The 27,830-nt window shown below is 41.0% G+C and overlaps 1 long non-coding RNA gene across 1 annotated transcript; it reads right to left on the bottom strand.

The window, feature by feature from the left end:
* Positions 1-27,786, bottom strand: LOC145503727 (uncharacterized). Its single transcript, XR_014051705.1, has 3 exons — positions 27,629-27,786; positions 14,152-14,260; positions 1-298 (listed from the first exon to the last, which is right to left on the bottom strand). It is a non-coding gene; the product is annotated as an uncharacterized LOC145503727 (long non-coding RNA).
* Positions 27,787-27,830: the final 44 nt, after the last annotated feature.

The raw sequence follows: 27,830 nt of genomic DNA, 5'->3' as shown, positions 1-27,830 counted from the left end.
ATCTTTTTTTTTTTTTTAATTGGTTGTGCGGGGTCTTGTTTGCTGCCCAGGCCTTTCTCCAGTCTCCACAAGCGGAAGCTGTCCTCTAATTGCGGTGTGCCGACTTCCCATGGGGGTGGCCTTCATTGCAGAGCGCAGGCTCGGGGCACAAGGGCTCCGCGGCTGGGGCACACAGGCGTCGTTGCTCCGTGGCATGTGAAATCTTCCTGAACCAGGGATAGAACTTGAGTTCCTTGCATTGGCAAGCAGATTCTTGACCATTGGATGGATCACCAGGGAAGTCCAAAGGTTTCACAGACTTTTAATGTGTGAAGGACAAAAAAGAGGTAATAAGCGTTAAATTAGAAGAGAATATTCAACATAAATTTTGGTGTGCCTTTTTATGTAGAAAAAAAAAGAAAGGAAGGAAAGGAATTGTAATCCTTACAATTGCCTTGCTTGAGAGGTTTGTGTTTCTCATCCAGGCATTTTGTAGTTGAGGGTCATGAGGTTCAGAGAAAGTAAGTAAATCAGTGGAAGGTAACCCAGGGCAGTACTGGAGTGACTCTGAAACCAGTGCTCTTTCCCAAGCAAACAGCTCCTAAGTGTCAGTCATTCAGGCATCAGTTTCAGAAACTGTTACACCTGAATACCATAGTAATAAGCATATTAACTTATCAATTCAATTTAAAATTTTTAAATATTTATTTAAAAAGAAATTGTATTACTACTATAAGTGGAATCTAGTATCGGTGATACTAGATACTCTAGATACTCTTCCAACAACACAAGAGAAGACTCTACACATGGACATCACCAGATGGCCGACACTGAAATCAGATTGATTGTATTCTTTGCAGCCAAAGATGGAGAAGCTCTACATAGTCAGCAAAAACAAGACTGGGAGCTGACTGTGGCTCAGATCATGAACTCCTTATTGCCAAATTCACACTTAAATTGAAGAAAGTGGGGAAAACCACTAGACCATTCAGGTATGACCTAAATCAAATCCCTTATGATTATACAGTGGAAGTGAGAAATAGATTTAAGGGACTAGATCTGATAGACAGAGTGCCTGATGAACTATGGATGGAGGTTCATGATATGGTACAGAAGACAGGAATCAAGACCATCCCCAAGAAAAAGAAATGCAAAAAAGCAAAATGGCTGTCTGAGGAGGCCTTACAAAGAGCTGTGAAAAGAAGCGAAACACAAAGGAGAAAAGGAAAGATATACCCATTTGAATGCAGAGTTCTAAAGAATAGCAAGAAGAGATAAGAAAGCCTTCCTTAGTGATCAGTGCAAAGAAATACAGGAAAACAATAGAATGTGAAAGACTAGAGATCTCTTCAAGAAAATGAGAGATACCAAGGGAACTTTTCATGCAAAGATGGGCTCAATAAAGGACAGAAATGGTTTGGATCTAACAGAAGCAGAAGATATTAAGAAGAGGTGGCAAGAATACACAGAAGAACTGTACAAAAAAGATCTTCATGACCCAGATAATCACGATGGTATGATCACTCACCTAGAGCCAGACATCCTGGAATGTGAAGTCAAGTGGGCCTTAGGAAGCATCACTACAAACAAAGCTAGTGGAGGTGATGGAATTCCAGCTGAGCTATTTCAAATCCTAAAAGATGATACTGTGAAAGTGCTGCACTCAGTATGCCAGCAAATTTGGAAAACTCAGCAGTGGCCACAGGACTGGAAAAAGTCCGTTTGCATTCCAATCCCAAAGAAAGGCAATGCCAAAGAATGCTCAAACTACTGCACAATTGCACTCATCTCACACGCTAGTAAAGTAATGCTCAAAATTCTCCAAGCCAGGCTTAAACAGTACGTGAACCGTGAACTTCCAGATGTTCAAGCTGGTTTTAGAAAAGGCAGAGGAACCAGAGATCAAATTGCCAACGTCCATTGGATCATCAAAAAAGTAGGAGAGTTCCAGAAAAATATCTATTTCTGCTTTATTGACTATGCCAAATCCTTTGACTGTGTGGATCACAATAAAAAGTGGAAAATTCTGAAAGAGATGGGAATACCAGACCACCTGACCTGTCTCTTGAGAAATCTGTATGCAGGTCAGGAAGCAACAGTTAGAACTGGACATGGAACAACAGACTGGTTCCAAATAGGAAAAGGAGTCCGTCAAGGCTGTATATTGTCACCCTGCTTATTTAACTTATATGCAGAGTACATCCTGAGAAACACTGGGCTGGAGGAAGCACAAGCTGGAATCAAGATTGCTGGGAGAAATATCAATAACCTCAGCTATGCAGATGACACCACCCTTATGGCAGAAAGTGAAGAAGAACTAAAGAGCCTCTTGATGAAAGTGAAAGAGGAGAGTGAAAAAGTTGGCTTAAAGCTCAACATTCAGAAAACCAAGATCATGGCATCTGGTCCCATCACTTCACGGGAAATAGATGGGGAAACAGTGGAAACAGTGTCAGACTTTATTTTTTTGGGACTCCAAAATCACTGCAGATGGTGACTGTAGCCATGAAATTAAAAGATGCTTTCTCCTTGGATGAAAAGTTATGACCAACCTAGACAGCATATTAAAAAACAGAAACATTACTTTGGCAACAAAGTTCCGTATAGTCAAGGCTGGTTTTTACAGTAGTCATGTATGGATGTGAGAGTTGGACTATAAAGAAAGCTGAGCACCAAAGAATTGATGCTTTTGAACTGTGGTGTTGGAGAAGACTCTTGAGAGTCCCTTGGACTGCAAGGAGATCCAACCAGTCCATCCTAAAGGAGATCAGCCTGGGTGTTCATTAGAAGGACTGATGTTGAAGCTGAGACTCAGCTACTTTGGCCACCTTATGCAAAGAACTGACTCATTTGAAAAGACCCCGATGCTGGGAAAGATTGAAGGCAGGAGGTTCGACAGAGGATGAGATGGTTGGATGGGATCACCAACTCAATGGACATGAGTTTGGGTAAACTCCAGAAACTGGTGATGGATAGGGAGGCCTGGCATGCTGTGGTCCATGGGTCACAAAGAGTGGGACACGACTGAAGGACTGAATTGAACTGAGTATTCAGGGGTCATAAACAGAAGGCATAAACATCTCCATGTGCAAAAGTGCTTGGTTTTCAGTTCATCCCGAACCTATTTCCACCTCATTGTGTTTTTAAAATTTCTTTCTGTCTTGGGTGGCCCTATGGCGTCTTGGTCAACTCCCATTTCGCATCCTGCCCCAGTCTTTCTAAGAATTGAAGGCTGCACATCAAATAAATATGAATGCCATCTGTCTCCAAGCTTGTCCTGAGAAGCCCTCCCTGCCCTACCTCCAGGACTGTGATATTCGTCTTCTTCTGAACAGTCAATAATCAATGCATACTCTGGGAAACTCTGAACCAAACTGCTTCCTATCCTTCTCTTCTACAAAAAAAAAAAAAAAAAAAAAAAAAGTACTAAACACAAATACTGCTGAGGGATCAAAATATACAAATAAAGAGTGCAGTTCTGGGGCATATGAATTGCCCTAGTCATTCAGTAATGACTTTGGAAAAACACAAAGGGCTAATGTATCCTTTTTAGTAGATAACATTTCTCTTTTAATGTTCTCCTTGGCAACATTTATTTATTTTTAGAGTTTTGTGGCTAGCAGACTAGACTGGGGTATGATCAATCTATTCATTTATGCTCTCTTTTGTGTTGAAAGCAGTTGTTACGACTGAATCAATTCTGTCATGAACCAGACTAGCGGTTATGACCACCAGTACAAATGGGCTCGGGAGAAGGCAATGGCACCCCACTCCAGTATTCTTGCCTGGGAAATCCCATGGACAGAGGAGCCTTGTAGACTGCAGTCCATGGGGTCGCTAAGAGTCGGACACGACTGAGCGACTTCACTTTCACTTTTCACTTTCATGCATTGGAGAAGGAAATGGCAACCCACTCCAGTATTCTTGCCTGGAGAATCCCAGGGACGGCGGAGCCTGGTGGGCTGCCGTCCATGGGGTTGCACAGAGTCAGACATGACTGAAGCGACTTAGCAGCAGCAGCAGCACAAATGGGCTCGTGGTGCCTTCGGCTTTTATGCTGTAGGCAGTCATCATCTCTCTCTGGTTCATTCAGAATCTGAGACGAAACAGTCTTTGTAGCTGCAATGAATTTTCTTTGGAACTTAAGTGTTAAATGTTGATTGTCTGAAAGCTTCTTCAGGTGATGACAATTTGGTTGTTAGGTGTAGCCTATTCCTTTTGGGTATGCGGATCCTTAATTCCTGTTCTGTATGCACTTATCAAAGAGTTAGATTGTATCCCGGTAGAATCTATCCTTCAGGACAGCCAAGATTCCAAGTTTCTTGTGTTTTGCATAGCATCTATTCTGTGTTTTCCTTATGTGGAATCTTGTTAGGTTAAATTGAAAAAAAAAAATCCTTTACCATTAAAAATTAAAAAAGCAAGGAGAACAAGACTGAGTAAAATAAGCCTCCAATATATAGGGGGCCCTCACCCTATGTATGTAATCCTTTCTCAAAGTATAGACATTGATTGTTTGGGGGAAAACTGTAGGGGAGGAAAAACAATCTCTTTCCCTCTTCCCTCCTAGATTTTCTACTTAGAGCCATGTAAATTAGACTGACAGATTAACAAGAGGAAAGCTTACTAAATTATTTAATATAAGTTTTGCATGACATGATAGCCTTATAAGGAAATGAAGACCTGGGAAACAGTTAAGTCTGAGTATTTTTAAACTAGGTTTGGTGTAGAATGAAAAGTCATGGGGAAATATGATAGGAAAAAAAAAGAGAATGAGCTAAGGGTAGTAAACTAGGGAAACTTAGTGAGGCCTGTTCACCCAGACTCCTCTATCCATCTTAGAGACAAGGATTCTCCTTTTCTCTGGGTGTAGGACAGCACCTTTCTCAGGGGATGGGGGGCAGTGGAAATGACCTACTTCAGAGGAAGATCAGAGAGTCCTCCCTATACCTGTTATGTCTCGAATCCTTCAGTGTAAAATTTTCAAAATGGCAAGGTACCATGTTGTGGGGTAGCATGTTCTGAGCCTCATCGCTACTAAATACTTTTTTTGCTTAAACAAAGACTCTTTGAGAGTCTACTGTCCTCTCAACACCTTTTCTATGGAAACAATAGGATGAATACTGTGTGGATTGCAGGGCCAGCTCACTGAAGCCTTTTCACCTCACTTGGAGTGAAGCTGTGCCACGAGATGTGCAAGTCAGACCTCTGAGCCTGGGAACAGCAGGCCACGTGACAAGACAGGAGGAAGAGAGGAGAAGGAGGGAGAATGGTCCCTTCTGTTGTGGGAACTGACTCGCCCTAGGACCAATGATTAGGAAATGCTTACTGTTATCATGTTATTTGGGGCTAGGCACTGTTCTACGTGCTTTATGTAAAATAACTCATTTGAGCAGACATGTTTTGATTTGGGCAGCTACCCTCGTTCCATCCTGTCCCCCTTCTCCTCTCTGCGAACACCTCTCTCCATGTGACCTGGGCACGTACTGGTATCCTGCGCTCTGCTCTGGCTCCTGCACTGGCCAGATGGACACTCCAAAGTGCTACATGCTCTAAAATCCTCTCTTCTCCAACCCTTACTCATCAAAATTACCATTACTTCACTGCAGCTGATCTCAGGTGCTAAGAAGAAACTCTTCAGAGATGCTCTTATTTGCAAAGAGGATTCCTCATACGTAAAATGCCTTTCTGGTGGTATTTTAGGCAGGTGGGTCTGGCAGTGAGGAGCAGACACATATGGGCTCCAAGTTACTGAGTGGAAGGGTTGGCCCTTCTGAAGAGCCAGTTTGTGGAGACCACACCACAGAGCTGTTTCTGTTTTTATAGCATCTTCCCTTCTCCACTTCTGAACATGAGAAAAGCACAGGGGAAAACTACCAGCAAAGAAAAATTGGCGCACTCAGCTTCTCTTAAATTCTCTAGAGCAGACCAAGGCAGGGTAAGGCAAGCCAATGCTGTGAAAAAAAAAAGGGGGGGATTTCTTTGGGCTTCCCTGGGGGCTCAGACGGTAAAGAATCTGCCTGCAATGCAGGAGACCCAGGTTCCATCCCTGGGTCAGGAAGATCCCCTGCAGAAAGGAATGGCTACCCACCCCATTATTCTTGCCTGGAGCATCCCATGGACAGAGGAGCCTGGTGGGCTATAGTCCATAGCTTTGCAAAGAGTTGGACACAACTGAGTGACTAACATTCAGTTTCTATCATTGTTGTTAATGTTCTAACACCTATATCTGGGCATTATTGGCTGACCCATGTGAGAATTAGTTCATACTTACCCCTTTTCAGGCAAGCTCTAAGTAGAAAAGAAAGTCCTAAAAATTAACTTCTAGAACTCTTAGCCCATGATGGTGGTTTGTTTTTTTTTTTGTAATCTCAATTCTTAATGACGATAGCAGACTAAAGCCTTCAAAGGCAGGAGGTGGTTTTCCCTAGTCATCTTTTGGGTATAACTTTCTGAAATAAGAATTAATTATTTCCCAAAGGCATGATCTTTGCTTGCTTATAAGGCATGATCTTTGCTTCTGAACAGAAGGTTAAGATCTTATTAGTCTTTGTCTTCTCCAAATTAATAATGCAGAGGTTAAAAGTGATGACATCATTTCAACTCAATTTCCATTTTTATTATAGTAAAACTGTTTTATATACTTTCCAGGGGAATTTTTAAAACAAGATTTCCACTGAAAGAAAAAGAAGTGGGAGAATAATTAGAAGGTGCTTCTTGATAAGTAAAAGGCACATTTATGCCTCTTATATATTTTTGTTTTTTCTAATGAATTGATTGTCAAATTACATACAATGAAATATCAGTGCATAATAGAATTGCGGACTAATGATCACAAAGTATACTTTCAGAGGTTTTTCTTACTAACTGGCCCATGAAGCCAGGACTATTACCTGGCTAGGCGATGCCACCATTCATTTACATTTTGTGGCTCTAATCACAATTATAATTAATTATTTGTGTTATTCTTTATATAATCTCTTCTTTCCTTATTCAACTCTGAGCTCCCTGAGAAAATTTCAGTCATGTTCACCTCTCTATTTTGCATCCCAGGTGTGATCATAGCCCCCTAAACATAATAGGCTTCATAAATACCTGATATTTACATAAATATAATCATATGCTGAATAAACAGATAACAGCACTAAACACATGAGGTAAGTTCATTGTGCTAGTTTAGCAATGAACTTGGCCAAGTTTCTTGGCAGTGAAGGCCCAAGTGAAAACATATTGGGCTTTTGTTCTAACTGCAAATAACATCTACACAAAGAGACACTTTTCTTTCAATGGAACCCAAAGGCACTGAGGAACAGAAATGACCACATTTGTGATTTTGCAGAACAACCAAATACTTTTCTAATGTGTTGTTTTAAAGATGTTCTCTAAAAGTTTACGTTTGACTAATGAGAATGTTTTTGTAGGTAACAGATTACATGGCCAAGGTACACTGATATCAGTTAGTCAACACAGAATTTCACTTCAGTTCAGTTCAGTCGCTCAGTTGTGTCCTACTCTTTGCGACCCCATGAATCACAGCATGCCAGGCCTCCCTGTCCAATACCAACTCCCGGAGTTTACCCAAACTCATGTCCATTGAGTCGGTGATGCCATCCAACCATCTCATCCTCTGTCGTCCCCTTCTCCTGCCCTCAATCATTCCCAGCATCAGGGTCTTTTCCAATGAGTCAACTCTTTGCATGAGGTGGCCAAAGTATTGGAGTCTCAGCTTCAACATCAGTCCTTCTAATGAACACCCAGGACTGATGTCCTTTAGGATGGACTGGTTGGATCTCCTTGCAGTCCAAGGGACTCTCAAGAGTCTTCTCCAACAAACACCACAGTTCAAAAGCATCAATTCTTCAGTGCTCAGCTTTCTTTATAGTCCAACTCTCACATCCATACATGATCACTGGAAAAACCATAGCCTTGACTAGATGGACCTTTGTTGGCAAAGTAATGTCTCTGCTTTTTAATATGCTATCTAGGTTGGTCATAACTTTCCTTCCAAGGAGTAAGCATCTTTTAATTTCATGGCTGCAATCACCATCTGCAGTGATTTTGGAGTCCCAAAAAAATAAAGTCTGACACTGTTTCCACTGTTTCCCCATCTATTTCCCGTGAAGTGATGGGACCAGATGCCATGATCTTAGTTTTCTGAATGTTGAGCTTTAAGCCAACTTTTTCACTCTCCTCTTTCACTTTCATCAAGAGGCTCTTTAGTTCTTCTTCACTTTCTGCCATAAGGGTGGTGTCATCTGCATAGCTGAGGTTATTGATATTTCTCCCAGCAATCTTGATTCCAGCTTGTGCTTCCTCCAGCTCAGCGTTTCTCATGATGTACTCTACGTATAAGTTAAATAATCAGGGTGACAATATACAGCCTTGACATACTCCTTTTCCTATTTGGAACCAGTCTGTTGTTCCATGTCCAGTTCTAACTGTTGCTTCCTGATCTGCATACAGGTTTCTCAAGAGACAGGTCAGGTGGTCTGGTATTCCCATCTCTTTCAGAATTTTCCACTTTTTATTGTGATCCACACAGTCAAAGGCTTTGGCATAGTCAATAAAGCAGAAATAGATATTTTTCTGGAACTCTCCTGCTTTTCTGATGATCCATCGGATGTTGGCAATTTGATATCTGGTTCTTCTGCCTTTTCTAAAACCAGCTTGAACATCTGAAAGTTCACAGTTCACGTACTGTTGAAGCCTGGCTTGGAGAATTTTGAGCATTACTTTACTAGCGTGTGAAATGAGTGCAATTGTGCGGTAGTTTGAGCATTCTTTGGCACTGCCTTTCTTTGGGATTGGAATGCAAACGGACTTTATCCAGTCCTGTGGCCACTGCTGAGTTTTCCAAATTTGCTGGCATACTGAGTGCAGCACTTTCACAGTATCATCTTTTAGGATTTGAAATAGCTCAGCTGGAATTCCATCACCTCCACTAGCTTTGTTTGTAGTGATGCTTCCTAAGGCCCACTTGACTTCACATTCCAGGATGTCTGGCTCTAGGTGAGTGATCACACCATTGTGATTATCTGGGTCATGAAGGTCTTTTTTGTATAGTTCTTCTGTGTATTCTTGCCACCTCTTCTTAATATCTTCTGCTTCTGTTAGATCCAAACCATTTCTGTCCTTTATTGAGCCCATAGGTCCATGAATCAAGGCAAACTGGAAGTGGTCAGACACGAGATGACAAGAGCGAACATTGAGATTCTAGGAATCAGTGAACTAAGATGGACTGGAATGGGTGAATTTAACTCAGATGACCACTATATCTTCTACTGTGGGCAGGAATCCCTTAGAAGAAATGGAGTAGCCATCATGGAAAACAAAAGAGTCTGAAATGCAGTACTTGGATGCAATCTCAAAAACGATAGAATGATCTCTGTTCGTTTCCAAGGCAAACCATTCAATATCATGCCCCAACCAGTAACGCTGAAGAAGCTGAAGTTGAACAGTTCTATGAAGACCTACAAGAACTTTTAGAACTAACACCCAAAAAAGATGTCCTTTTCATGATAGGGGACTGGAATGCAAAAGTAGGAAGTCAAGAAACACCTGGAGTAACAGGAAAATTTGGCCTTGGAGTACCGAATGAAGCAGGGCAAAGGCTAATAGAGTTTTGCCAAGAGAATACACTGGTCATAGGAAACACCCTCTTCCAACAACACAAGAGAAGACTCTACACATGGACATCACCAGATGGTCCACATTGAAATCAGAGTGATTATATTCTTTGTAGCCAAAGATGGAGAAGCTCTATACAATCAGCAAAAGCAAGACAGGGAGCTGACTGTGGCTCAGATCATGAACTCCTTACTGCCAAATTCAGACTTAAATTGAAGAAAGTAGGGAAAACCACTAGACCATTCAGGTATGACCTAAATCAAATCCCTTATGATTACACAGTGGAAGTGAGAAATAGATTTAAGGGATTAGATCTGATAGACAGATTGCCTGATAAACTATGGACAGATGTTCATGACATTGTACAGGAGACAGGGATCAAGACCATCCCCATGGAAAAGAAACGCAAAAAAGCAAAATGGCTGTCTGAGGAGGCCTTACAAAGAGCTGTGAAAAGAAGAGAAGAGAAAAGCAAAGGAGAAAAGGAAAGATATACCCATCTGAATGTAGAGTTCCAAAGAATAGCATGGACAGATAAGAAAGCCTCCCTCAGCGATCAATGCAAAGAAATAGAGGGAAACAACAGAATGGGAAAGACTAGAGATCTCTTCAAGAAAATGAGAGATACCAAGGGAACATTTTGTGCAAAGATGGGCTCGATAAAGACAGAATATAGTTTGGTATTTAATTGCTCAAACTTCGGAGTCAGAAGGATCTGGGGATGCACTCTGGCTGTACTCCATGGAAGCCGGGTGATCTGGGTGATCAGATCCTCTGAGCCTTGGTTTCCATATTGTAACACTAATCTCTACTCTTCAATGTGTTGTATGAATTAAATGAGAGAACTTATATAATCCTTCAGACAAAGTAAATACTCAATAATTGAGAGCTTACAGTGCTGAAGCAAAACTAGGGGAAAATCTAAAAAAAATTAATAATGGCACTTCCTTGGCAGTCCAGTGGTTAAGATTCTGTGCTTCCACTCCAGGGCGTGTGGGTTTGATCCCTGGGGAACTAAGATCCTACATGCCCTGTGACATGGCCAAAAAGCAAACAAAAATTAATAGTGATCATACTGATAAAAGTTCCTTACAATCTCAGAGGCTTACATAAGTATTATGAAGTAACATATCTCAATCAATTCTTGAGTGAATTTTTCCCACAATAGGTATGGGAAATGAAGATATTTTATATGAATGGATAAAGGCAGTCATCTTATAGATACCAGGTAATAGAGAGCAAATTTGTTCTGCTGAGGAAGGAAAGATACCAAGCTTTGGCATTCTGACCCAGGCAGAATTTCCACTCAGTTGATTGGAAGTGCCGATGGGAAGGGTGAATATAAATAGAATCAAATTCTTTTATCAAAAATGTAATTAAGTACCTGATTGAGGCTCCCAAGCTCTATACCACATAAGGAGAAAGGGCAGCAGAACACTATGCCATCCTGGACTGTAGGGATGAGTCAGGTAAAGGGGCACCTCCCATGCTGCTGAATGAATTGAGGCACCTTTGGAGTCTGCTTATGTTGTTCTGTTAAAATGTTGCAAACTGCCACATTTGTATAGGTATAACTCTTTTGAGTTTGGGAGTAAAGACCACTAAGACCTTTAACATCAACTAGCCAATTAGTCTGATTAATTCTTAGGAAGATTTTTTCTGCATGAAACAGGAATCTCAACAACACAGAGTCCTCACCCTCCTATTTTCTATAGCAGGAAAGCATTTATTCCATTCACCTATTAATCATAAAAATGAAATGGGTCTGTGACATAGCTTTTATTTCTAGCTGCATTCCTAATATAATGGAGTAAAGCATTATAGTGATAATATGAGAACAAAATTTATAACCAGATAATGGAAGAAAGCTGATGTAGTTCAAAACACTGATTGATCGATGGTTTAGGAGTGAGAATGGGTCATACTTTGATTCCATCTAGGCCTTACCTATATGGTTCATTAGAGTAAATAGTTAAGCGATTTCACTTCCTATCTTGCATTTAGGGCAGGAAATCTAAAAAATTATAATAAAGTGAGAAAGTCACTCAGTCATGTTCAAGACTTTGCAACCCCATGGACTGTAGCCCACCAGGCTCCTCTGTCCATGGAATTCTCCAGGCAAGAATAGTAGAGTGGGTTACCATTTCCTCTACAAGGGATCTTCCCAACCCAGGGGTCAAACCCAGATCTCCTGCTTGGCAGGTGGATTCTTTACTATCTGAGCCACCAGGGAAGCCCTCCTGATTAAATCATCTAGAGCAGAGTTCCTCAAACTCCAGAATCTAATGCCTGATGACCTGAGGTGAAGCTGATGTAATAATAAAAGAAATAAAGTACACAACAAATGTAATTCACTTGAATCACCTCAAAAGCATGCTCTGTGGCTTTTCCACCCCAGTCTGTGGAAAAATTGTCTCCCACGAAACTGGTCCCTGGTACCAAAAATGTTGGGGACCGCTGATCTAGGGTTCTTCTGTCTCACTTGGTAATCACCAGCTACATGTGGCTATCTAAATTGGAATTAATTAAAATATCAGAGAGAGTCCCTTGGACAGCAAGGAGATCAAACCAGTCAATCCTAAAAGAAATCAACCCTGAATATTCATTGGAAGGACTGATGCTGAAGCTGAAGCTCCAATAATTTGGCCACCTGATGTGAAGAGCCGACTTATTGGAAAAGACCCAGATGCTGGGAAAGATTGAAGCAGGAGGAGAAGGCGACGACAGAGGATGAGATGGTTAGATGGCATCACTGACTCGATGGACGTGAGTTTGAGTCAACTCCGGGAGTTGGTGATGGACAGGGAGGCCTGGCATGCTGTAGTCCATGGGGTTGCAAAGAGTTGAACACAACTGAGCAACTGAACAACAACAAAAATATCAGTTCCTCAATCACAGAAGCCACATTCCAGGTGCTCAAGAGCCATTATGTGGCTGCCATATTAATCAATGCAGATATTGAATGTGTCAGTCATTGCTGAAGGTGGACAGAACTGGACAGTTCTGTTCTAGAATCACTTAAATTACTGGCTGTTTATTTGGGATGGCTCCTAGGACCTTACAGAATTCCAACATCATTCTAAGCTGGTAGAATTGAGGAAGGTGATTTGTCCAACTATGGATGGAAATGTACACTTGTAATTCCTCTTGTAAATGTCATGGCCTAAGTAATTCTGTCCTGACATCTAAGAACGATTTCTCATTCCAACTATAATGCTATGTTACTTGGTCTCTACTATACAGAGGTTTTCTCATTAAATCTACACAATAGTTCTATGAGAAAGGTATTGTTATTTTCAAAATGAAGATGGAGAAAGTAAAGCTCAGAGTGATGAATCTACTTGTCCGAAGTTTCTCAGCTGGTAAGGGGACAATAGGAACTTAAACCCTATGCTGTCTTAATTCCAGAGTCCTGTGTACTCTCACCACCCTCTCCAGTCTATCAGAGAAAATGGAAATAGTGCTTTTTGTATACGAGCCCCTTTAGATCTTTAGATTCTTGAGCCAGACTCTCACACTTAACTGCTGTGTTACCTTGAGCCACGTACCTCAGTCCCTCATCTGGAAAATGAGAATGATAACAGTAGCTTCCTCAGAGGGTTGTGAAAGGCAGGTAAGCACATGTGAAGCACGTGGAGCAGTGCCTGGCGCTGGGAAGAGCTAGTTAAGTGTTTGCTATTATTATCTCATTCGGTGTTTTTGTTTTTAAAGAAATTGAGAAATAGCTTTTGGTAATTTCAATTGCTAATTATGTATAGGTCTGAAAAACCCTTTTTAAACAGTACGTTTTTCAAGATATCAAACAAAAGCGACTGGAAGACCAAACTTCCTTCATCTCCACTCCCAAAAGTTGGCTGACTTCAGCCAACCTGCTGAGTCATCACGAAAGGAGAAGCTTCCCCAAAAAGCCTGTGCACAGCAGCAAAAAGTCCTCAGAGCGCAGGAGGTTTAACCAAAGCTTAGACAGAGTCTGTTTTCACTCACCTTTTTCTTTTTTTTTTCCTGAGAATGTAAGTAAGGGACGTAGGATTCAGAACGTTGGGTGGAAAGAAGATTATCACAAAGGGACCATGTAAGGAGTGCCTTCAAATGCAGACCTTACTTAGGGTCATTCATTTTGCAGTTCTGAACTGAGAGGACTCTAGGAGAGCCTTTCTTGTTGGCACCTGGGAAGAGGAATTCAGAGTTCATAAACAGAAAACCTGATGGGTTGCTGGGGCAATATTTTTCGTGAACTGGGCAGAAAAACAGAATGTCAGAGCTGGGCAGCCCTTTACTATCCGGGACAGAATATTCTGAGTTTTCTGCCTAGAAAGAAGGTTGGAAGAAACGATGCCTGCCGGCGCACAGTTCTGAAGGTGATGCCCCGTCCTCCACACACACAGGCAATATCAATAGCCCCAGCCTCGGGGAGGGGCTTCCCAGTTGGCGCTAGCGGTCAAGAACCCACCTGCCAATGCAGGAGACATAAAAGATGCAGATTCGATCCCCAGGTCGGGAAGATTCCATGGAGAAGGGCATAGCAACTCACTCCAGTATTCTTACCTGGAGAATCCCTTGGACAGAGGAGCCTGGTGGGCTACAGTCCTTAGGGTCACAAAGAGTCAGACACTCGCTCCCAGCATGCTCGCTCGCAGCTTCAGGGAAGAGGGTTCTGAAACAAATCAAGTTCCAGTAGCAGAAAAACAAACACCAAAAAATTCCCCAAACACACACAGCAAAATAAATATCCAGGCCTCATCATTTCATTCTTCTTAGAAGAATTCTCGTGGTGACCTTCCGGAGTCAATTACATTGTGCAACTCCTAGAATAATTCTAAGAAAAGAGGGTGGTGGTGGATTTCTGGCCCCAGAAGAAATGGACTAGGCCCTCACAGTAGGCCAGAGGAGCAGAGGGAGAAATTCAGAAAGTGGGGCTATTTTGGAGAATCGACAGTAGCATTTAGTTTTCCAGAAGGGCTAGTTCTCCTCAGAGCATCCCTTCTGCAGGCCTAGGTGTTGCATCAGGAGAATAGGAAGACGGGATTAGAGCTACAGCCAGAGGAACTGAAACCACAGCCTCATTTAAATAAGCAAGAGAAAATTTAGGGACAAAAACATTTCCTCCTTATTGCTTTCTGCTTTCTCCAAAACTCATTATTTTAAAAAATTAAGATTATTTCTACTTAATTTTTCTCAACTGATCAGTATCTTGTTTATAAAAGAAAACACAATGAGCTTCTAAATGCTTCCCTGGTAGCTCAGCTGGTAAGGAATCTGCCTGCCATGCAGGAGACCCCGGTTTGATCCTTGGATTGGGAAGATCCCCTGGAGAGGAAATGGTAACCCACTCCAGTATTCTTGCCTGGAGAATCCCCATGGACAGAGGGGCCTGGCAGGCTACAGTCCACAGGGTCGTTGCAACAATCTAACTACCATTAAAGGGAAAACAATCATAGACAATATGCAAACTAATATACTTGGCTGTATTCCATTACCCCCTAGGGTATGTCCTCATCTACATTGTTGAAGACCCTTGGCCACCAAGTCAATGAGAATATGTAGAAGGCAAATGTCTTCAAACTCACCCCTAGAAGAAGCACGTGCCACTTCTGTTCGGATTCTATTGGCAAGAACTTGATAACACAGTCATAACTCAATGTTCAGGGCCTGAGGAAGTTAGTCTAGGATGACCGCCAGGTTCCCTGGGGGGAATCAAGACTGGATTTTTGTAAGGAAGAGTCTCCACTTAGGGGTATTCTTCTCTCAGGCTGACTGAGCTGTGAGTTTGGAAATCATTCTACCAACTTCATTATTCTATATAATGACTATAACAGTCCTATGGGATCAAAATTATTTCCACTTTACAGATAAGGAAATTGAGACATTATGTAACTTTCATAGAATATTGTTCCTTGTTATAGTACATTTTTCCTTTTTTATGTTTATTTGCAATATGTCCTCAACTAGATCATAAAATCGTGTCCCCAGTGTTAACAGAACTTTGTTAATTGAATGAGCAAATTAATGATTAACATATGTTTATGTGCTGATGCTTGAAACTAGAGAAGCAGACTTCTTGCTTCATAAGTAAATTATTTTGATTTCTTTTTTGGCTGTGCCACGTAGCACGGTCCCCAACCAAGAATCAAATGTACACCCATTTCAACAGGAGCACATAGTTTTAACTACTGGACCACCAGGGAATTGCCTAAATTATTTTGGTAAAAACAAACGTTTTAAAATTCAAGTACTCAAGACATCTATTAAGGAGTATTAAAGATGGCTGCTAATTTCTTCTGTAATGCTGTCATGGAATCATGTTTATTTGATTAGTCCATTAATCTAGCATTTGAAAAAGTCAAACTAGTCAAAAAAGCTAATAGTTCAATCAAATGGTTTATGCATATAACACACAAAAAACCACGTGGTTAAAAAAAGGGAAAGCTTTCTATAGCCAAGGTTGGTCCTTAGATTAGAAAAAGAAAGAAAACTAACAATTGCTGAGTAAATTGTATGATGGGCCCTTTATATATATAATCCTCAAAAAATCCCATTAGGTAAAGTGAAAGTAGCTCAGTCCTGTCCAACTCTTTGTGACTGCATGGAATTCTCCAGGCCAGAATACTGGAGAAGGTAGCCTTTCCCTTCTCCAGGGGAATCTTCCCAACCCAGGGATTGAACTGGGGTCTCCTGCATTGCAGGCAGATTCTTTACCAACTGAGCTATCAGGGAAGACTATCAGGGAATTTTTATTAATATTTACATGTGCAGGAGTTTATAGAAAATAAGTGAAACTCAAAGAAGCAATTATACTCTGGAGGTTTTATACACTTCTTAGGAAAGACAACTTGAGCTAAACTGTGGGTAAGTGACTAAGAAATATATGGGGGAAGCTAATAGAATTAAGGGCTACTTTAGTAAATTCTATTTGTGCAAACTCCTCTGGGTGTTGACTCCCTATCTTTGATGCTAAGAGTCACTCTTCTTTCCCTGGATGGCTGGGGGAGGCACCTTTCTCAAAGGTTAATTTATATCCTGATTTCAGGCAATAAGGGGAGGGCAGAGAACTCTGTTGACTTTCAGTTGCCTTCAGCTTAAAATAGTACTTTTGCCGAAGTGGAATATTTTGGGTGGCATAAAGTTTTGATTCTCTTCAGTGTTCAGAAAGATGAAATTACTTGTCCAGGTTTACTGGGTAGTGAATGAGTGAGTGGAGGACTCTGGGATTTAAATTCACCTCTGTCAGCCTCTTTAGCATCTTCCTTTTAAATGTAAGCATTCAGAAAAAGTCTGCTTTTCGTATTTTATCTAAGATGATTGAAATAACAGTTTCATTGCAAATAATTTGTGTATATATATATGTATATTTTAACCATAGCATGATGCTGGCTCAGAGTGCTTTTATGAAGTCTCTCATTTGATGGTCTAGACAGTAGGATGGCCAGACTCACTAAACTAGTTTCACAGATCAGAAAACTAAGTAAGAACAAAGAATATAGTGACTTGAACACACAGCCAAGCAACCATTTGGGAACATTGTTGCAACCATGATCTAGGTCTTCTAAGTCCCATTACAGTGCCTATTGTAGCTATTTCATTACTGCCTCTGCCTTAACTGCCCACCCAATGAATTTAAATACGATTATTCTATTTAACCACAGACCTCTGGGGCATAGCCTTCAGGGTAGTATGAAGGTCACTGTTCTAAAATCCCACAACCTGGGAAGGAGTCCAGGTTTATTCATTTACTGTTCTGTGGGGATAATAGAACCCACCTGTGGGATGCACTTTGAAGGAGATAAGGCAGTGTGAATGTGAAAGTTGCTCACTCATGTCCGACTCTTTGCGACCCCATGGACTGTGCAGTCCATGGATTTCTCCAGGCAAGAATACTGGAGTGGGTAGCCTTTCCCATCTCCAGGGGATTTTCCCAACCCAGGGATCGAACCCAGGTCTCCCACAATGCAGGCAGATTCTTTACCAGCTGAGCCAGCAGTAGGGAGTATTACAAAGGGGCCTCCATTTCCCTGCCCTCTGGGGGCAGGTTTCCCTCTAGAAGAACCTCCACCAGGAGGTTTATTCTTTCTGACTGCATTGCTTATCTCCAGGGCAGAAGGTGTGATGTATCTGATGGGGAAGTTGGGAGAAAGAACTGGGCAAACAAACCCAGTCTCTTCTTGGGTTCCCTTTATTTCAGAGCTTGTTGTCCAGGTCTCTCTTCTGCCTTCCTGAGGAGACAGGAGAACCTGTGCCTGAAGGTGAAACCACGCAACCCAGACTGGGACTTGAACCCATGGTCTTTTAGCTGAGATCACACCTGGTCTCAGTGCTTCCCTGTTGTCTCAGATGGTAAAGATTCTGCCTGCAATGCAGGAGACCCAGGTTTGATTCCTGGGTCAGGGAGATCTCCTGAAGAAGGGAATGGCCACCCACTCCAGTATTCCTTCCTGGACATTTCCCTAGACAGAGGAGCCTGGCCAGGCCCCAGTCCGTGGAGTCAGAGTCAGACACGACTTAGTAACTAATAATAACGCACCTGGGTTCAGGACTTGATGAAGCTCAGGTTCTTGATGTCTCACCACAGAAAGAATTCAGTGAGAGACAAAGTGATAGGAAAGAAATAGATTTATTTAGAGAGAAATACACTCCACCAGCAGAGTGTGGGCATTCTCAGAAGGTGAGAGCAGCAAAAGGGTATGGGGGTTATCAGTTTTTATAGGAGTGGTTAATTTCATAGGCTAATGAATGGGGGGAGTGTTCCAGCTCTTTTAGGTAAGAGGTGGGAATATTTAGAAATTGGTCCAGCACCCATGTTTTGACCTTTGTGGTTGGCCTTGAAACTGTCATGGCAGCTGTGGGTGTGTCATTTAGCTTGCTGATGTGTTAGGATGGGTGTAACATCAAGGCTCAAGGTCTAGCCGAAGTTGACTCTTCCACCATCTTGGACCCATTTGGTTCTAATCACTTTGTGTCATGTCCTTGGGCTATGTCATTCTTTTAATGGCTGTGCCCTGCCCCCTTCCCTCCTGTTTCACGTGAGGAGGCCTGTGTTAGAGGTGCTGCTGCTGCTGCTGCTAAGTCGCTTCAGTCGTGCCCGACTCTGTGCGACCCCATAGACGGCAGCCCACCAGGCTCCGCCATCCCTGGGATTCTCCAGGCAAGAACACTGGAGTGGGTTGCCATTTCCTTCTCCAATGCATGAAAATGAAAAGTGAAATTGAAGTCGCTCAGTTGTGTCCGACTCTTAGCGACCCCATGGACTGTAGCCTACCAGGCTCCTCCGTCCATGGGATTTTCCAGGCAAGAATACTGGAGTGGAGTGCCATTGCCTTCTCCAGTGTTAGAGGTGAGGTCTGAGCAAATACAAAGCCATGTTCTCCAACTTACTTTTTCTGTGCTATTTTGATCTCCCGTCTGCTTACCTCCTGCATCTGTCTTTCAACTGGTTCTAAACTCAGGCAGGGAAAATGAATTTTTTTACTGGCTCCCTGGAACCCAAAAAGCAGATAGATTCCTTTGCTTTCCTTGTTCATAGGAGAAGGTGTCCTAAATTCACCGGAAAAAAAAATGTGTCTGAGCAAAGTTATACATAATTTTTGACGTGTGAACCAAGTTTTAACTTGTAGGTGTGAAAAATGCTTTTATGTAATTATAAATCTAAATGCATATGGCTTTTCCACTAAAATCACAGTTTTTATTATTGGTGGTTCTGGTGAAATTTGCTTATTTTAGAACTTTCAATATGTCACAAGAGCAAACTGGATATGAAAAAAGAACACCTGATGAAATGGAATAATAATTATAATACTAATAAAATATTACTAAAGTTGGAAAAATGGAAGTGAAGCCCCTCTCCCATTTAAGTTAGAGCCACCAAAGTGCTTAGCAGTAGGAAAGTTCTGGGATCCTCCTCTTGTGCTAATTTTGATATAAGAAAGTCATAGCCCACTTGGGCTGTAAATAATTTTTCTTTAAACTTGTAGTATTTCTTACTGAGATCTGGGATCTCTTTCACGCAAGGGAATCAACACATCAACTCTGAACAAGATTAGCTCTAGCTCAGTCGCTCAGTCATGTCTGACTCTGTTTTGACCCCATGGACTGCAGCCTTCCAAACTCCTCTGTCCATGGGATTTCCAAGGCAAGAATACTGGAGTGGTTGCCATTTCCTACTCCAGGGGATCTTCCTGACTCAGGGATCGAACCAGCGACTCCTGAGTCTCCTGCATTGACAGACGGATTCTTTACCATCATACCACCTGGGAAACCCCCTAAACAAGACTGCAAGTTACTCAGTTGTGTCTGACTCTTTGTGACCCCGTGGACTGTAGCCTTCCAGGCTCATTTGTCCATGGTATCCTCCAGGTAAGAATACTGGAGTGGGTTGCCATTTACTTCTCCAGGGGATCTTCCTGATCCAGGGATCAAACCCTGGTCTCTTGCATTACAGGCAGGTTCTTTACCATCTGAGCCACCAGAGAAGCCCCTAGTCTGGCAGATATTGCCTGATTTACCTTCCTTCTTTGGCATCTCAAATTCTAGTCTCCTCTGCCTTTCTTTCTGCTCTAGGTCTCCTTTGCTTACTCTTCCTCTTCTGCCAACTCTTTAAATGCTGGAGTCCGTGGTTCTCTTAATTTCTTCTTTCCTTTTCTGCAAGGATCCTAATCTACACTCCTTGCATTGAGGATTTCTAAATCTGTACTTGCCACTCGAGTTACTCTCCTGAACTTCATGTATATTTTCAAATTTCTAATTGCTGGAGGCATCACAGCTGTCTCAAACACAGCACGTCCAGAACTGAACTCATTTTGTGCACTCCTCCCAATATAGGGAGATTTCATGTGTAAAAGTCAGCCTCTCTTGAAAAATTTGAAAATCTGATAATACTGAGCCCATGTGACTACAGCTGGCTGGAGTTGGGGAGTAGCTACTCCCTGTAAAGGAGGCCAGTGGTCTCCTATTGTTCACAGTCTCTTCCTCTCCCTTTATCCTATACCTGGCTGACTTCACACAATAAATTCTTGGCCTGGCAACTGTAGATGTTTGAATCTGTGACCATGATCTAGGCCATACTACCCCATGTGATGAATAAAGAAATAAATTGAAGGAACAAACAGCATAACTCTTTTATGTTCTTGCTGAAATCGTTTCAGCTTTGGCCATTGGGAACTCTTTCAGATTGGCTCCTCTGTCCTTTCGACATGCTTCATCACTTTTATTTTATCTTTTTTCAAACTTCCTTCCTGTTTGGCATTAGAAGATATTCCAGATTCATATTTTCCCTCCCCAGTCCTAGAAAATCAGCCATTTCTCCTTTTCTAGGAAAATGGTATTTAGGAATCAAAATCAGGATGCTGGGTATGTTTATTGCTATTAGAATATCATTGCTTCTAGACCCTCTCAGTGGACAAAGCTAGGAAATATATGTATATATACTAAGTTATGTATACACACATCTATCTATCATCTATCTATCTATCTATCTATCTATCTATTCATCTATAACATGAATTTCTGCTGATGTCCCTGATCCTAATCCAGCACCCCAGGGCTCATTTTAACCTTCTCTCCTTGTTTATTTATGACATTTTCTCTAATAATGAGAGACCTGGCTCCCATTATCTACAACTATTTACTTATTTGTTTGAGCCTACTATTATGAATTAAATTGTGTTCTCCCGAAGTTTATATGGTGAAGTCCTAGACCCCAGTACCTTATAATGTGACTTTATTTGGAGAGAGTCTTTACAGAGTTAAGAGGTAAGCAAGTTAAAATGAGATCATTAGGGTGGGCTCTGATCCAATATGACTAGTATCCTTAAAAATAGGGGAAATCTGGACACAGACACATGCAGAGAGGGAAGAAGATGTGAAGATACAGGGAGGAGATGAACATCAACAAGCCAAAGAGAAAGGCCTGGAACAGATCCTTTCCTCACAACTGTAGATTTAAAACTGTGAGAATCCAGAACTTGTGAGACAATACATTTATGTTGCTTAAGCCACCCAGTTTGGTACTTTGTTATGGCAGCCCTAGCAAACTAATATAGATTTTCTAGCGTACAGGTAAATTAGTTTTGAAATTCCTAATACTTAGCCCTATGAGAAACAGATTTACCAACCAGAGTACAAAGTTTGTGTCTAGCTCTTTTTGCCTTTAGCCTTATAATATCTAGTCAGGACACTGTTTTCCAAAGTCAGTTCCTTTTCTACCTACCCCTTCAATCAATAAGGTCATATTATATATTTGTAATATAATAGATTAATTTGTTACAGCCTGCATTTCATCCTAGGATTTCTCAGCATCTTGGTTGATTTTTAAAATTTTGAATACAGCAAATGGATTTTGACAAATGCATCATGTCTATTTGGTATCCACTACCTGTAGAGTAGATGAGTTTCTACCCTAAAACATCCCCTCCCTCCACAATGCCTTCAGAGTCAACCCTTTACCACTCCTGAATCTCTGGCAACCAGTGGTTTGTTTTCCATCCCTATAATTTTGCCTTTTCCATAAGCCACATAATGGAATTATATAACATATAACCTTTTGAATCTGGCTTCTTTCACTTTAGCAAAAATGCATTTGAGACTCATTCATATTGTTGAGTAAATTAGTAGCTTGTTCCGTTTCATTTCTGAGTCGTATTCCATTGTAGCAGTATTTATCGATTCACTTGTGGAAAAACATCTTTATTGCTTCTGGTATTTTGCAATTATGAATGAAGTTGCTATAAATATTCACCTCCAGGTGTGTGTGTGTGTGTGTGTCTGTGCAGTTTTCAATTCACTAAGATAAATACCCAGATATGGGAAAGCTGGGTCATATGGTGAGTGTATATTTCATTGTATAAGAAGCTGATAAACTGACTTAATGACTGTACCATCCTGCATTCATGCCAGCAATAAATGAGAGTTCCTGTTGTTCCACATATATACCAGCACTTTGTATTACCAGTATTTTTTTTAAATTTGAGCAACTCTAATAGGTGTGTAATAATATCTACTTGTGGTTTTATGTATTCAATCTTATTTTATTTTATCTTCAGCTACACTGTATGGCTTGTGGGATTTTAGTTTCCCAGTCGGAGATTGAAACCAGGCTCTTGTCAGTGAGAGCACGGACTCCTAACCATTGGACCACCACCAAGGAATTCCCCTAACTGTGGTTTTTATTTTGCAAGCACTGCATTTTACTGATTCATTCCTGTTGCCATATTACATCCTATGTTCTGCTGTATAATTCTCTATGATGTGAATCTACCACATTTCACTATCAATTCTCCCAATGACAGACACTCCAACTTTCTCCAAATAATACCATGAAATTTATTTTTTTATTCATTATGATCTCGGAGATCTCAGTATGTCTTTACATTCTTTTCATCATCAAGTTATTTCATACACGAGGGAAAATAATATCTAAACAAATATTCAGACAATATCCAAAGCATATCTAAAAATCTTCTTGCATAGACTAGATTCTCAACTTTTCTCACATAGACTCTGTGATAAATGCAGAAATGATGCAGTTGTCCTCAAAAAAGGATTATTTATTAAAGTATTATGACTTCTATTTTATTTTCAATAACATTTCTTTCCTTCCTCCCTCTCTTTCTTTCCTCCTTGCTTCTTTCCTTTCATTTACTCTCCCCCAAAAATATTTATTGAAAGTCTTTGCTGGGAGTAGTCATTGTTCAAGCCAAGTGTATACAAAACAAAGACATGGCCTGCTCTGCTGTGGTGTGTGTTGGGGAGAAGGAAACATGGGAATATACAGACAGGCATACAGGAGAGAGCTGTCTGAAAACAGACAAGGGAGTGCAGCCAGATTGGCCTTGGTGAGTTAGGAAGGATTCCCCACAGGAGATAAAGATTTGAACTAGATATTGAAGGATTAATAGAAGAGGAGAGCAGAAGGCATAAAAACACTCCTCATGTTGAGGGTCCACTGCGTAGTTCAAAATCATGAAATATGAGGTTCATGAAGGTAGGTAGTGGGACGTATGACTGGAAAAATAGGATGATTCTGATCGGGATGGGCTTTGCAGGTCTTATTTTGTCATGTAGACATCAGAGAGCCATTAAAGGTTTTATAAAAAAGTTGACTTTATTAGATTTGTATTTTAGAACCATAACTTTGGCATTTAGGCCAGAGGGGTATGAGATTGGTAATAAGGAGACCAATTGCAAGTCTATTACATATAGTTCAGATAAGAAATATTGAACATAGACATGGCCTGTTTTCTCACTAAGTTGTCTATTTGTGAGAAACAAGGGAAAAAGGAAAATCTGGGAAAGTATAACTTAATAAAGTTAAGTTTAAAAAGAGTTTAAAAAGAAGTGAGTGAGTTTAAAAGGAAGAAGAAAAGAAAAAAGAATCACAGGTGAAGGAATTGTTCTGTATCTTGCCTAATGTGATACAGAAACTTACACATAATAACATTGTGTACAACTAAATACACACAAATGGAGTGAAGTAAAACTGGGGAAATCTGAATCAGATTGTGGATTGTTGTTACCATTGTGGTAAACTGGGCAAAGTTTACACAGATTATTTTATACAATCGTGAGTTAATCTACAACTACTTCAGTGGTTAAGACTCTGAGCTTCCAATGCAGGGGGCCTGGGTTTGATCCCTGGTTGGGGAACTAAAAATCCCATATGTCACCCGGTGCAGGCAAAAAAAAAAAAAAGCAAAATAAAGATATTTTCAACCATTCTCCCCTGCAAAAACCTATTAATCCTCTTTTGGATGTAGAGGGGAGATTTAAGGCAACTTTTCCACAATTCCTCACTGAAAGTTTGGTTGATTTTATGTTGCAGTTATATACTAATTTGGACAAAAAGGAAAAAAAGAAAACCAACCAGATTCAAAATTAAGATAAGGTACTAAAATGTGCAGTTTTTAGATGATAATTATGATTGGTGCCATTACATATTTTACATATTGATTGTTAGGAGAGAAAATAAACATTTATTGAGTGCTTAAATGCACTCATTGCTCTGGGGTGGGGGCATACATATAGTTTCTATTTGATGCTGTCAAAGTGGCAAATTTTACTAGAATTATTCATACACTTTTCAGATGGGGAAGCCTAAGGGTCAGAATGTGTAAGTACTTTTGCGGGGTCACAGTGTTAGGATGAAGCTAAGCCTGTCTTTCAAACCTGTGTACTGTCCTATGACTTAGGGACAGTTCCAGACACAAGCACGTTTAAGATAGCATCTCTGTCACCGATTTGTCTGGTTGAGCTCTACAGTGTCCATATCCAGTATTAGAAATGTGGAATATAGTGTGGATTACGGAGAAGGCAATGGCACCCCACTCCAGTACTCTTGCCTGGAAAATCCCATGGACGGAGGAGCCTGGTAGGCTACAGTCCATGGGGTCGCTAAGAGTTGGACACGACTGAGCGACTTCACTTTCACTTTTCCCTTTCATGCACTGGAGAAGGAAATGGCAACCCACTCCAGTATTCTTGCCTGGAGAATCCTAGGGACGGCGGAGCCTGGTGAGCTGCCGTCTATGGGGTCACACAGAGTCGGACATAGCAGTGTGGATTATTTCAGCTCAGGAAAATATGTTTTCAAATTTGTGACAAGATAGCTTTGATAAAATATTTAGCAAAAAAATGGAGTCAGATATGATTAGACTTCAGGATAGTTCCTTCAACCTTTAAATAAAACAAAACCTCAGTAAGAAGTTTATAATGTTTAACTTTTATGGAATGTTTACTATCCATCAGGTGCCAGGTCAAGCAACTTCCATGCTGTTTAACATTTCACAATAAAATAGGGATAAAATGGGCTATGTGACTTCAAAGCCACACTTCCAAACCACTGGGCTACAATGCTGTAGGCATCTATCAAATGAAAATAATGGGGAATGAAGAAAAAAGAAACTCTAATAAAAAGTTTTGCATGATCCAAGATCAGTGACCAGAGCCACCATTTATTGTAAAGAAATTACATGAGTTAACTACATTGTGTGATTCGGGGGCCTAAGGGGGTAGAAGCCACATGAAAAGGTCGGTGGAATATCAGATCCCAAAGAGTCAGATACAACTGAGCAACTGAATTGAACTAATACTCAGACCAGTCACCTTCTACCCCTTTATGTCTTTTTATTTTCTACACAGCTCTTTCACTTACTAATACGTAAAATTATTTCATTACTTGTCTATCACTTGCCCCATCTCACCAGAAGTTCAATAAAATTAAGAATCAGGTCTTTGTTGTTCAATGCTGTATTTCCAGTGTCTCAAGTTGTTCCTGACAAATATTTGCTGAATGACTGCCTAAATGATTGCCCTTCTCTGGGCTTAAATGGTAGAGGTTTAGATTTACAAACTGTGGTTCAAAAGATCACATTAGCAATCTATTAGCGTTTCATTTCTTAGACTGGCTAGGATAACTGAAGGAAATGGGAGGAGGAGACTGGGGGAAGGAGCTGGAGAAAACGGAAAAGAGAGAATATAAATTGGTAATAATAACCCTTTGAATAGGGAGTGGGAGTTGAAGTGGCAGAAATTAGGAGCCTTAGATCAGTGGCTAAAATTGGTGGGGTTCCCAAGAGTTGGATGAAAGCCATCACGAAGGCAAACTTCAGTTTGGTCTCAGATGGTCAAACCACAAAAGGGTTATGGAAAGGAGGTACAAGTTATTTAGCTTTGATTAGACTGCATTGGGGCTTCCCTTGTGGCTCAGACAGTAAAGAATCTGCCTGCAATGTGGCAAACCTGGGTTCGATCCCTGGGTTGGGAGTATCCCCTGGAGAAGGGAATGGCTACCCACTCCAGTATTCATTGGATCACAAAGAGTCAGACACGACTGAACGAATTTCACTTCAGACTGCATTGCTCTTGAGGCCGCCACAGAAATCAGTGCCAAGGGTACTGACATACTGGGCACTGGTCTACCTATCTTGTATATTGTAGATTCTTCTTGAGGAGTCATTACTGATGTTATTATAATCCTTGTGAGTTTTACATCACTGTCGAGTAGAATGTCAATGAAGGCAGATGGTTGAGAAACCAAAAGAATCACATGTGAAGAACCAAAATGAATGGATAAACTGAGGCATCTGTAACATAGAGTGGGAAAGGCAACTAGTTTCAATGAGGTTGAGAGCGCTGAGGATAAAACCTGTATCCTCTAAAGTGGAATTGGGTTAGTTACAATAGATGACTCTAAGTAGTTTGAAGTCAAGGAGTTTCAACGAGTACAACAGAGAAGAGTTGTTAAAGTTTTTAATCTCAAGGACCTCTTTATAGTCTTAAAAATTTAGGACTCCAAAGAAGTTTTATGTGCATTAAAGATAGCTATATCATATTTGAAATTAAGAATTAAGAGTAGTTATTATTTCATTTTAAACAGCAAACCGATTAAATGTTAACAGAGAATAATGTTTTATATGAAAAGTAACTACTTTCCAAAATAAAAAAATTGAGCAGAGTAGTTTTATGTTTTTGCAAATCTCTTTAATGTCTAGTTGAACAGCAGATGACTGGATTCTAATATTTGCTTCTGTTTTCAGTGTTTCCATATCACATGTCATGTAGCCTCTGGAAAACTCCACTGTATAATTATCACAGAATGAGTGTCAAAGCAAATAACATTTTAGAATTATTATGGAAATACTTTTGACTTCCCCCTTGAAAGAGTATTGGAACCCTCCGACCACACTTTAAGAACCACTGTCTTAAGAGTTAGTATTAGTCAATCCAGCTTCAATTGAAAATAGCCATGAAGTTAGATTTACTTTTTCAAAATGAGGAAACAACACTGTGCTCATTATAAAGCGTCCAAACCATACACGAACATGCTATTTTCATCCATCAAACATACGAAAGCAGAAATGACGGATCGCAAGCCAGGTAAAAGGATGGAGAAGTTGGAATGAAGAGCATCCCCGGAAGCCACCGTGACCCACTGAGTTAGGAAAAGCAAAACCCGCAAAAGACGCCGCCGAGGCGGTAAGGAGGAAAGAACTGTGGTTCTTACGGTGAGAAATGGGCGGGGAGAGGAAACGGTTACCGGGGATCGGAGAGTTTGTAGGAATTAGGCCCCGACGCGGCAGGGAACGAAGGAGCGATCGCTGTCAGGACGCGGCAAGGCAGGACCCGGAGGTTGACCTCCCGCCCTCATCCTGCCCGGTACCAGGCCGGGGTGGGAGGCTGGGGGAGGCGGGGGCCGAGGTGGGCCGTGAGCGAGGCTAGGGTCAGGGCCCTACCCCGGA

The sequence above is a fragment of the Giraffa tippelskirchi genome, chromosome 4 (genome assembly GCF_054371585.1).
Source record: "Giraffa tippelskirchi isolate mGirTip1 chromosome 4, T2T-mGirTip1v1.2.pri, whole genome shotgun sequence".
Lineage (NCBI taxonomy): Eukaryota > Metazoa > Chordata > Mammalia > Artiodactyla > Giraffidae > Giraffa > Giraffa tippelskirchi.
This window is presented reverse-complemented; position numbering and strand designations above follow the sequence as displayed.